Below are 11396 nucleotides of genomic sequence, written 5' to 3'. Positions count from 1 at the left end.
CTTCCTCCAAACACGACGAGTTGAGTTTATACCAAAAAGTTCTATTTTGCTTTCATCTGACCACATGACATTCTCCCAATCCTCTGCTGTATCATCCATGTGCTCTCTGGCAAACTTCAGACGGGCCTGGACATGCACTGGCTTAAGCAGGGGGACACATCTGGCACTGCAGGATTTGATTCCCTGTCGGCGTAGTGTGTTACTGATGGAAACCTTTGTTACTTTGGTCCCAGCTCTCTGCAGGTCATTCACCACGTCCCCCCGTGTGGTTCTGGTATTTTTGCTCACCGTTCTCATGATCCTTTTGACCCCACGGGATGAGATTTTGCAAGAAGCCCCAGATCGAGGGAGATTATCAGTGGATAATTGCTCCCACAATTTATTTTTTCACACCAAGCTGCTTGCCTAGTGTAGATTCACTCTTCCCAGTCTGGTGCAGGTCTACAATTATTTTCCTGGTGTCCTTCGACAGCTCTTTGGTCTTGGCCTTAGTGGAGTTTGGAGTCTGACTGTTTGAGGCTGTGGACAGGTGTGTTTTATACAGATAACGAGTTCAAACAAGTGCCACTCATACAGGTGGAGGACAGTGGAGGACAGATGAGCTTCTTAAAGAAGAAGTTACAGGTCTGAGAGCCAGAGATCTTCCTTGTTTGAAGTGACCAAATACTTATTTTCCACCATAATTTACAAATAAATTCTTAAAAATTCCTACAATGTGAATTCCTGGATTCCTGTCTCTCACAGTTGAAGTGTACCTATGACGAAAATTACAGACCTCTGTCATCATTTTAAGTGGGAGAACCCCACTATACATATATATATATATATATATATATATATATATATATATATATATATATATATATATAAAAGACCCCGAAAGGGAATAAGCGGTAGAAAATGGATGGATGGATATATATAATTTTAATAAAGGCTATGAAAGTTGCCTAACTTTTTTTGTCAAGCCTAATGATTTCTATAAATGCATATACAAAATCTACAAGCGTAGCATGGTGAATGTTTCATTCTCTTACAGGCCTCAACTATTTTGTTGTGTTTGCAGCACGGAATCAACAATTGCCTTACTATACAGGATCATGTGCATAGCATGGGGTGCTGAATGTTAAGACACACTTTTCCAGCAGATATACTTCTCAGATTGAACTCACTTTTTTCAAACTTAACTCAGGTTTAACTCATTTTTGTCAGAACTAACTCACCTTTCTCAGATTTAGCAGATTTTCATCACATTTGAGTTTATGTTAATATTAAATATTAAATCCAAATGTTAAATCTTAAATCCAAACCTAAATTTTGAAATCGAAACCTGAATGCCAATTCAGTGCTAAATGTTAAATCTGAACCTAAATGTTAAATCAAAATGTAAATGTGAGTGCTAAATGTTTAATCTAAACCTTAATGTTAAATGTAGATCTTCACATGAACGCTAAATGTTCGATCTTAACCTAAATATAAATGTGAGTGTAATATCTATAGGATGTCAATAGTCTACCAATCCGACGCCTCTCAGCCGCCAAGCGGCGCCCACATCTCAGCTTCTCTGTGCAGACTCTCTTACACTTTAACAATATCACTTGAGTTTAAATTAAATGTTGACTCTAAATATTGAATCCAAATGTTGAATCTAAACCTCAATCTTAAATCCAAACCTAAATGTTAAATCTAAATGTGAGCGCTAAACATTAAATTTGAGCCTAGACTTAGAGACTTTGACTTAGACTTAGACTTCCTTTTTATTGTCATTCAAATTTGAACTTTAGAGAAAAGATAAGAACAAAGTTTTGTAGCATTACTTCATGGTCGTGCAGGATTAAAAAAAAGCAATAAGGTGCAGATATAAATAAATAAAGATTGAGGGGATTATTTTGATGCGTTCAAAGGTCTTATGACCTGAGGGAAGAAGCTGTTACAGAACCTGGAGTTTCTGCTTCGGAGGCTGCGGAACCTGTTTCTAAAGTCCAGCAGTGAAAATAGTCCTTGGTGGGGGTGGGAGGAGTCTCTGCAGATTTTCTGAGCCCTGGTCAGGCAGCGGCTTTTTGCGATCTCCTGGACAGAAGGAAGAGGAGTCCTGATGATCTTTTCCGCCGTCCTCACCACTCTCTGCAGAGACTTCCAGTCTGAGGCACTGCAGGCTCCAGTCCAGACAGAGATGCAGTTGGTAAGTAGGCTATCTATAGTGCCTCTGTAGAATGTGGTGAGAATGTGGGGAGGGAGCTTTGCTCTTTTCAGCCGACGCAAAAAGTGCATGCGCTACTGAGCTCTTTTTACAAGAGCTCCGGTGTGTAGTGACCAGGTCATATTGTCAGTTATCTGCAACCCCAGGAACTTGGTGCTGCTTACCATCTCCACCACTGTGCCGTTGATGAACAGTGGAGCTAGGCTGGACTGGTGCTTCCTGAAGTCAACGATGATCTTCTTGGTCTTGTGGACGTTCAGGACCAGGTTGTTGGTTCTGCACCAGTCAACCACGTTTCACCTCCTCCCTGTAGTCCATGTCGTCGTTGTCACGGATGAGGCCCACCACTGTTTTGAAGTCCGCATACTTCACAACGTGGATAGTAGTGGACCTGGCGCAGCAGTCATGGTTCATCAATGTGAACAGCAGCAGACTCAGGACGCAGCCCTGGGGGGAGCCGGTGCTCAGGGAAATGGCACTGGAGGTATTGTCGCCCAGTCTAACAGACTGGGGTCTGTCTGTGAGGAAGTCAAGCAGCCAGTTGCATAGGGGAGTACTGAATCCAAGGGGGGCCAGTTTGCTCACCAAGTGAGGCGGGATGATGGTGTTGAATGCCGAGCTGAAGTCCAGAAACAACATCCGCACGTGTGTGTCCTTTCCTTCAAGATGTTCTAAGCTCAAGTTGAGTGCAGAGGAGATGGCGTCCTCTGTGGAGCGGTTAGGGGGAGAGGAGACAATGTGTTCCTTTACCAGCCTCTCGAACCACTTCATGATGGGGGTTAGTGCCACGGGGCGATAATCATTGAGGGAGGAGATTGTGGGTTTCTTAGGCACTGGGATAATTGTGGCCGCCTTAAAACATGATGGTACCACAGCCTGGGTCAGAGAGATGTTGAAGATGTCTGTGAGAACCCCAACCAGCTGGTCTGCACATCCCTTAAACACCTTGCACGGAATGTCATCAGGTCCTGCTGCTTTCCAGGGGTTCATTCTCCTCAGGTTGAGCGGCTGCTCATCAGGGCAAGGGATGGATTTCCTCGCCGGAGTGGTCTTAAGTGCCTCAAACCTCGCAAAGTAGTTGTTTAGGTCATTTAGGAAGCTGATACTGTTGTCACAGGGACGGGGGGGGGGCAGCTTTATAGTCCGTGATGACCTGTATGCCCTGCCACATTCGTCTAGTGTTTGTGGGGTTCTCAAAGAAGTCCTGCACTTTCTGACTGTGAGCACGGTTTGCAACCCGAATGGCTTGGTTCAGGTTAGCTCTGGCTGTTTTTAGAGCTACCATGTCGCCAGATGTAGTAAATGTTCAATCAAAATGTAAACGTGAGCGCTAAATGTTCAATCTAAACCAAAATGTTGAATATAGATCTTAACGTGAATGCTAAATGTTCGATCTGAACCTAAATCTTAAATCTAAATCTAAATATTTCTTACTGCAGAAGAAGGAAACATGACTAATGCTTAATGACAAATAATGCCAATAAAGATTAATATTTTAAAAAAAATGTTAGCTCCAAACACACTAGTGTGTTGCATAAAGACAATTAGACTCTAAAAAACGTTGACGCTGGAATTTATTCTTACCCCGAGGGATGCTGTCTGTTGGAATACACTTATTTTTCTATTTGTATGTGTCTTTCTTCATTTCGCTGCGCTCTTACTTCATAATTGTGTCACATATGAACGTTACATTGCTGTAAACAACACGATCACTCTCATATAAATTTGCTGCAAGCAGTCTGACACGCCCACTTTGGATTGGTTCTAAACAATATGTTTTAATTGCAAGATAAATGGTCAAAACATGATCATAGTGAAGTCATCATTTGTTCGGATGTGCCTTTTAATATGCTTATTCTCCATCTTTCTTTTCCTCACAGCATGACACAGCACCGTAATCTGAGAAGCGTGATTTAAAAAGGAAGTAAGATGAAGGAAAGGTGACTTTACTTCACACTCACTATGATCATGTTTTTACAATTTAGCTCACAAGTAAGGCATATTATTTGGAAACGGTCCAAAGCGAGCGTGTCAGCTGGCTGCTGCAGCCAACTGATAGGACAGTGATCGTGTTGTTTTGAGCAATGTAACGTTCATATGTGACACAATCATGAAGTAAGCGCGCAGCGAAATGATAAAAGATACATACACATAGAAATTATAAATGTCCGATAAAATCGGACTGCCGATATTATCGGCCGATAAATGCTTTGAAATGTAATATCGGAAAGTATCGGTATTGGTTTCAAAAAAGGGCAGCACAGTGGAACAGGGGTTAGTGCGTCTGCCTCACAATACGAAAGTCCTGAATAGTCCTGGGTTCAATCCCAGGCTCGGGATCCTTCTGTGTGGAGTTTGCATGTCCTCCCCGTGAATGCGTGGGTTCCCTCCGGGTACTCCGGCTTCCTCCCACTTCTAAGACATACACCTGGGGATAGGTTGATTGGCACCACTAAATTGGCCCAAGTGTGTGAATGTCAGTGTGAATGCTGTCCGTCGATCTGTGTTGGCCCTGCAATGAGGTGACGGCTTGTCCAGGGTGTACGCCACCTTCCGCCCGATTGTAGCTGAGATAGGCACCATCGCCCCCCGCTGGATGGAATGATGGGTTTCAAAAAGTAAAATTCATAGAACATCCGCACCGTAACACAACGGAACAAATACCCAGAATCCCTTGCAGCACTAACTCTTCCATGATGCTACGATATACACCCCCACTACCCTCACTCCCCCCTCCCCACCTCAACCCCACCCACGTCAACTTCCTCATGTGAGAGAGCATGTCCCAAATTCCAAGCTGCTGTTTTGAGGCATGTTAAAAAAAATATTGCACTCTGTGACTTCAATAATAAATATGGCAGTGCCATGTTGGCATTTTTCTCCATAACTTGAGTTGATTCATTTTGGAAAACCTTGTTACATTGTTTAATGCATCCAGCGGGGAATCACGACAAAATTAGGCATAATAATGTGTTAATTTCACGACTGTATTTATCGGTATCAGTTGATATCGGTATTGGTAATTAAGAGTTGGAAAATAACGGGCTTCACGGTGGCAGAGGGGTTAGTGCGTCTGCCTCACAATACGAAGGTCCTGCAGTCCTGGGTTCAAATCCAGGCTCGGGATCTTTCTGTGTGGAGTTTGCATGTTCTCCCCGTGAATGCGTGGGTTCCCTCCGGGTACTCCGGCTTCCTCCCACTTCCAAAAACATGCACCTGGGGATAGGTTGATTGGCAACACTAAATTGGCACTAGTGTGTGAATGTGAGTGCGAATGTTGTCCGTCTATCTGTGTTGGCCCTGCGATGAGGTGGCGACTTGTCCAGGGTGTACCCCGCCTTCCGCCTGATTGTAGCTGAGATAAGCGCCAGCGCCCCCCGCGACCCTGAAAGGGAACAAGCGGTAGAAAATGGATGGATGGATGGAGTTGGAAAATATTGGAATATCGGATATCGGCAAAAAAGCCATTATCGGACATCAGGGCTGCGAATCTTTGGGTGTCCCATGATTCCATTCAATATCGATTCTTAGGGTCACGATTCGATTCAAAATCAATTTTTTTTTTTCAATTCAACACGATTCTCGATTTAAAAAAGCGATTTTTTTCCCCGATTTAAAAGGATTCTGTATTCATTCAATACATAGGATTTCAGCAGGATCTACCCCAGTCTGCTGACATGCTAGCAGAGTAGTCGATTTTTGTAAAAAGCTTTAATAATTGTTAAGGACAATGTTTTATCAACTGATTGCAATAATGTAAATTTGTTTTAAATATTAAACAAACCAAAAATATGACTTATTTTATCTTGGTGAAAATATTGGACACAGTGTGTTGTCAAACTTATGAGATGCGATGCAAGTGTCAGCCACTGTGACACTCTTGTTCTTTTTTTTTTTTCATAAATGTTTAATGATAATGACAATGAGGGATTTTTAATCACTGCTATGCTGAAATTATAACTAATATTGATACTGTTGTTGATAATATTCATTTTTGTTTCACTACTATTGGTTTGTTCTGTGTCGTGTTTGTGTCTCCTCAATTGCTCTGTTTATTGCAGTTCTGAGTGTTGCTGGGTCTGGTTTGGTTTTGGAATTGGATTACATTGTTATGGTACTGCTGTGTATTGTTTTGTTGGATTGATTGAAAAAAATAGATACAAAAAAAAAAAAAAGATAATCGATTCTGAATCGCACAACGTGAGAATCGCGATTCAAATTCGAATCAATTTTTTCCCACACCCCTATCGGACATCCATCCATCCATTTTCTAACGCATATTCCCTTTTTGGTCGCGGACATCTCTAATAGAAATAGGTATGTCTTTATTTGTACACCGCATGCCTCGGTGTAAGAATCCATTCCATTCATTGTCAAACGCCCAAGTGCAGTGTTGACGTGGTTTTGAGTTTCTAATTGTCTTTATGCAACACACCATGCACACTAACATGTTTAGAGCAAACATTTGAAAATATATATGCAACTTTATTGGCATTATTTGTCCATAAGCATCTGTTATGTGTCCTTTTTACGTTGTAAGAAAGATGAATTGATTAACGTGGACCCCGACTTAAACAAGTTGAACACTTATTCGGGTGTTACCATTTAGTGGTCAATTGTACGGAATATGTACTGTACTGTGCAATCTACTAATAAAAGTTTCAATCAATCAATCGATGTAGGAGTGTCTCTCACTGAGAGGCAGAGATGTGGCCGTCGCTTTGTGACTGAGAGGCGTTGGATTGGTGGAATATTGACATTCTATAAATATTACACTCACATTTACATTTAGAATTTAGGTTTAGATCAAACATTTAGCGTTCACGTTAGGATCTATATTTAACATTTAGGTTTAGATTGAACATTAAGCGCTCACATTTACATTTTGATTTAGGATTTTTGTTCAGATTTTAACATTTAGCGCTCACATTTAACATTTAGGTTTAGATTTCAGATTTAGGTTACGATTTAACATTTCATCATCATCATCATCATCATCAGCATCATCTTCGTCATTTATTTTTATTCCTTTCATGAAAATGCATATCTACAAGCCACATACAATTGACACTTTAATTGTTTTTTTATTGTTTTTTTGTTTCTTATAAATTTCCATGATCAGAAAGGAGCAGATGGAAGAATAATATTCTTATATTTATCTGCCCCTTTTTTTTTATTAACACAAATTACAATATTTTAGATGACTTTATAACTGTTACCTCCACCAACACCCAAACTCCAACATACTTTTCCATTTTCCTTCAAACATTTTCACAATGACACGTCCAATCTAAATCAAAACTCAGTTTGATATAATTCCAGTTTTCTCTTTTTATAACTCTTTTTAAATACAAAGATATTCTTACAGCTTTTGAAGTCTTTGTTTAGAGAATTCCATGCTTTCACACCAGCAACAGACAAACACATTTGTTTCAAATTTGTTCGCGCTCTTGGATGTTTAAAGTCATACGGCCTTCTGTGGTTCTCATCTTCAGATGTGAACACAAATAACTTTTGTATGTCCTTCGGAAGAACTTTATTTCTCGCTTTGAACATCATTAATAGAGTATTCAATTCTACAATGTTTTTTAGTTTTAGTAATCCTGACCTAATGAAGAGTGGATTTGTGTGGTCTCTATATCCTACTTTAAAAATGATTCGAATTGCTCTTTTCTGTGAAAGAAATAAAGGCATTATGTTGCTATGATATGTATTTCCCCATATTTATGCACAATAATTGAAATAAGGTAGAATAATTGAGCAATATAACATTCTCATTGTGTTGTATGGAAAACTATATTTATTTATTTATTTATTTATTTGGATTCAATATTTAGAGTCAACATTTGATTTAAACTCAAAAGTGATAGTGTGGAAGTGTAGGAGTGTCTGCACATAGAGGCAGAGATGTGGGCTTGACTTTGCGGCTTAGAGGTGTGGGATTGGTGGAATATAGACATCCTATAATATTCATCTTTACACTTGGCGAGAGATTTAGCTCTAACATTTAGATTTAGGATAAAGGTTTAGATTTAACATTTGGCACTCACATTTAGATTTAAGATTTATTAGAGATAGGGTGAAAAGCTCTGTCATCCGGGAGGAGCCCAAAGTAAAGCCGCTGCTCCTCCACATCGAGAGGAGCCAGATAAGGTGGTTCGGGCATCTGGTCAGGATGGGCACATCCGACCTTTAGGAGGCCACGGGGAAGACCCAGGACATGTTTGAAAACTATGTCTCCCGGCTGGCCTGGGAACGCCCCGGGATCCCCGGGAAGAGCTGGACACAATGGCTGGGGAGAGGGAAGTCTGGGCTTCCCTACTTAGGCTGCTGCCCCCGTGACCCGACCTCGGATAAGTGAAAGGAGATGGATGGATGGATTTTACATTTAGGTTTAGATTCAACACTTAGGTTTAGATTTAACATTTAGCGCTCACATTTAGATCTGGATTTCTTAGATTTAGATTTAACATTTAAGCCATGGCCCTGTGATGAGGTGGCGACTTGTCCTGGGTGTACCCCGCCTTCCGTCCGAATGCAGCTGAGATAGGCGCCAGCGCCCCCAGCAAACCCGAAAGGGACAAGCGGTAGAAAATGGATAGATGGATGGATTTAGGCTTAGAAATAACATTTAGATTTAGATTGAACATTTGATTTAAATTGAAATGTAATGAAAATTATCTAAATCTGAGAAAAGTGATGTAAATCTGAGAAAATTAATCTGCTAGAAAAGTGTGACTGAACTTTTACATTAGGCACCTCATGCATATGTCTTTACATGTTTTAGAAGTTGCTGTAGGGCTTCACGGTGGCAGAGGGGTTAGTGCGTCTGCCTCACAATACGAAGTTCCTGCAGTCCTGGGTTCAAATCCAGGCTCGGAATCTTTCTGTGTGGAGTTTGCATGTTCTCCCCGTGAATGCGTGGGTTCCCTCCGGGTACTCCGGCTTCCTCCCACTTCCAAAAACATGCACATGGGAATAGGTTGATTGGCAACACTAAATTGGCCCTAGTGTGTGAATGTTGTCTGTCTATCTGTGTTGGCCCTGCGATGAGGTGGCGACTTGTCCAGGGTGTATCCCGCCTTCCGCCCGATTGTAGCTGAGATAGGCGCCAGCGCCCCCCGCCACCCCAAAATGGAATAAGTGGTAGAAAATGGATGGATGGATAGAAGTTGCTGTATACTCTCCACAAGACTGTTTTTTTACCTTTTGTAGACAATATAAGAAGAATCCAATGGCTGCAATAACTATATCATTCATCTGGGGATTGGAGATTGGGATCTTCATCTAAACACAACATTGGGAAAAACGAAAGTGCGTTGAGGGAAATTGATCTTAAAAAATCACTTTCATCATCAGGTGGAATACGATCGGACCACTTGTGTCTGCAGCAATCACTTTGTAAAATGTTTTTAGAACATATAAGTTCTTTGAGAAACTTCATGTGATGCAATCGAGTTTATTCTCTACTATATTAATAGTGTTTGAGAGCAGAAATAAACATAAAGAAACTAAACATAGCTACCTCATTAGTCTGTGGTAGCTATGCCTAATATAACTTGTGCAAATAAACTAACGTCATGTTAAGTCCATTCATCCATCCATTTTCTACTGTTTGTCCCTTTCGGGGTCCTAGTAATAAATATTGTTATTGTTGGTCCAATCCATCATATTTTCATTGTCTATTTTCATAAAAGATACTTAAAGCTTAGTTGTTGTTATTTGACATGGATGACCAAATTATAAGGTTTTTGGTGCTATTTGTTGCATCAAGAACATATCCTTAATAGTTTTAATAAACTAGATGAAAAACATATCTCGTAGGCTCAACAGTATGTACGGAATCTTGATATCGCCAACAAACATTGCAGAATAACAGGGACATTTATAGCTAAATAATGAAAAAAATATGAACTTCACATAAAAAAAAAACAACTGCACACATGAATTGTAGATGACAGACTAATATGTGTAGCAGGAAATCGAATGCCAACAAACTTATCCTTTTTCTTATCAGCGTCACGATCACAGCCGCATGGGACTCGTTATGTCAATCAAATACATTACTTACCGATGCAGGAATAAGTCTAACTTTGTCTTTCGCTGATTGATTAATTTCAGATGTAAAGACATGATTTAAAGTTAAAGTACCAATGATTGTCACACACAAACTAGGTGTGGCGAAATTATTTTCTGCATTTGACCCATCACTGTGAATCACCCCATGGGAAGTGAGGGGAGCAGTGAGCAGCAGCGGTGGCCACGCCTTGGAATCATTTTTGGTGATGTAATCCCTAATTCCAATTTGCTTACAATCTTTTAAAAAAAAATCTAAATCTGTGTGTGTCCAAGGAGGTGGGGTTGTAGAGAGTAGTGAAGTCTTGTCGATGTTGAATGGTTTAAATCTTTTGAATATTATTTCAAAAAATATATTTCTATTAATTTTATTTCTAAATTAGTTTTTTCCTGAGATGTGGCTGCAGGACCTCTGTGTTCTTGTGTCATCCTTTTGTGCTCCTGATGTTTCCCTCTTGTTTTCATGTTGTTGTTTTTTTGCCTTGTGGTTCAGGACCCTTTGGGACTGTGTGTCAAGGGGTGGGACTTTGGTGACTTCTGCGGTGCTTTTTTTTGGACTTCTGGATCTGCATCCCGGGAGCCTTTTGGCCATGGAGACCAGCTTCTGGGTCTCTGCCACACCAGAGTCCGCTTGGAGAGACTGGAGGAGATGCGGATGAAGAGACAGGGCTGCAGAGCTAGCACTAAACGCCAGGACGGACAAACTTCACAGTGTCTAGGCTGAATGAGCAGGTGTCAGACACCTCGGTCTCTTGAGACACCGAGAGTTAGTGAGCGGCCGCGGGTGCTCTCTTGGTTGCTTTGATGGGTCTGCTCCTGTCTCTGGCCATGCTCACCCCATCCCAGCAGACGATGGTGTGGAACACCGCAGAGGCCACCACAATGTATATGTTTTTGTCATTTGTTTTTGTTGTTGTTGTTTTACTTAAAATAATAATATATTATAGTAAAAATAATAAAAACAATTTTGCTTTATATTTATTATTATACTTATTATTTCGTCTGGGTTTATATTTGTTTTGTATCATCTTGTGAGGTGTATATTACTTTTTTCCCCGATTTGTACTTCAGGAAGTTTTGCACTTGTTGTGTTTTTTGTGTTTTGTTTTTTTGTTTGTTTTAA

The sequence above is a fragment of the Nerophis ophidion genome, linkage group LG11 (assembly GCF_033978795.1).
Source record: "Nerophis ophidion isolate RoL-2023_Sa linkage group LG11, RoL_Noph_v1.0, whole genome shotgun sequence".
NCBI lineage: Eukaryota > Metazoa > Chordata > Actinopteri > Syngnathiformes > Syngnathidae > Nerophis > Nerophis ophidion.
The sequence above is the reverse complement of the archived record's forward strand: the minus strand, read 5'-3'. Positions refer to the sequence as shown.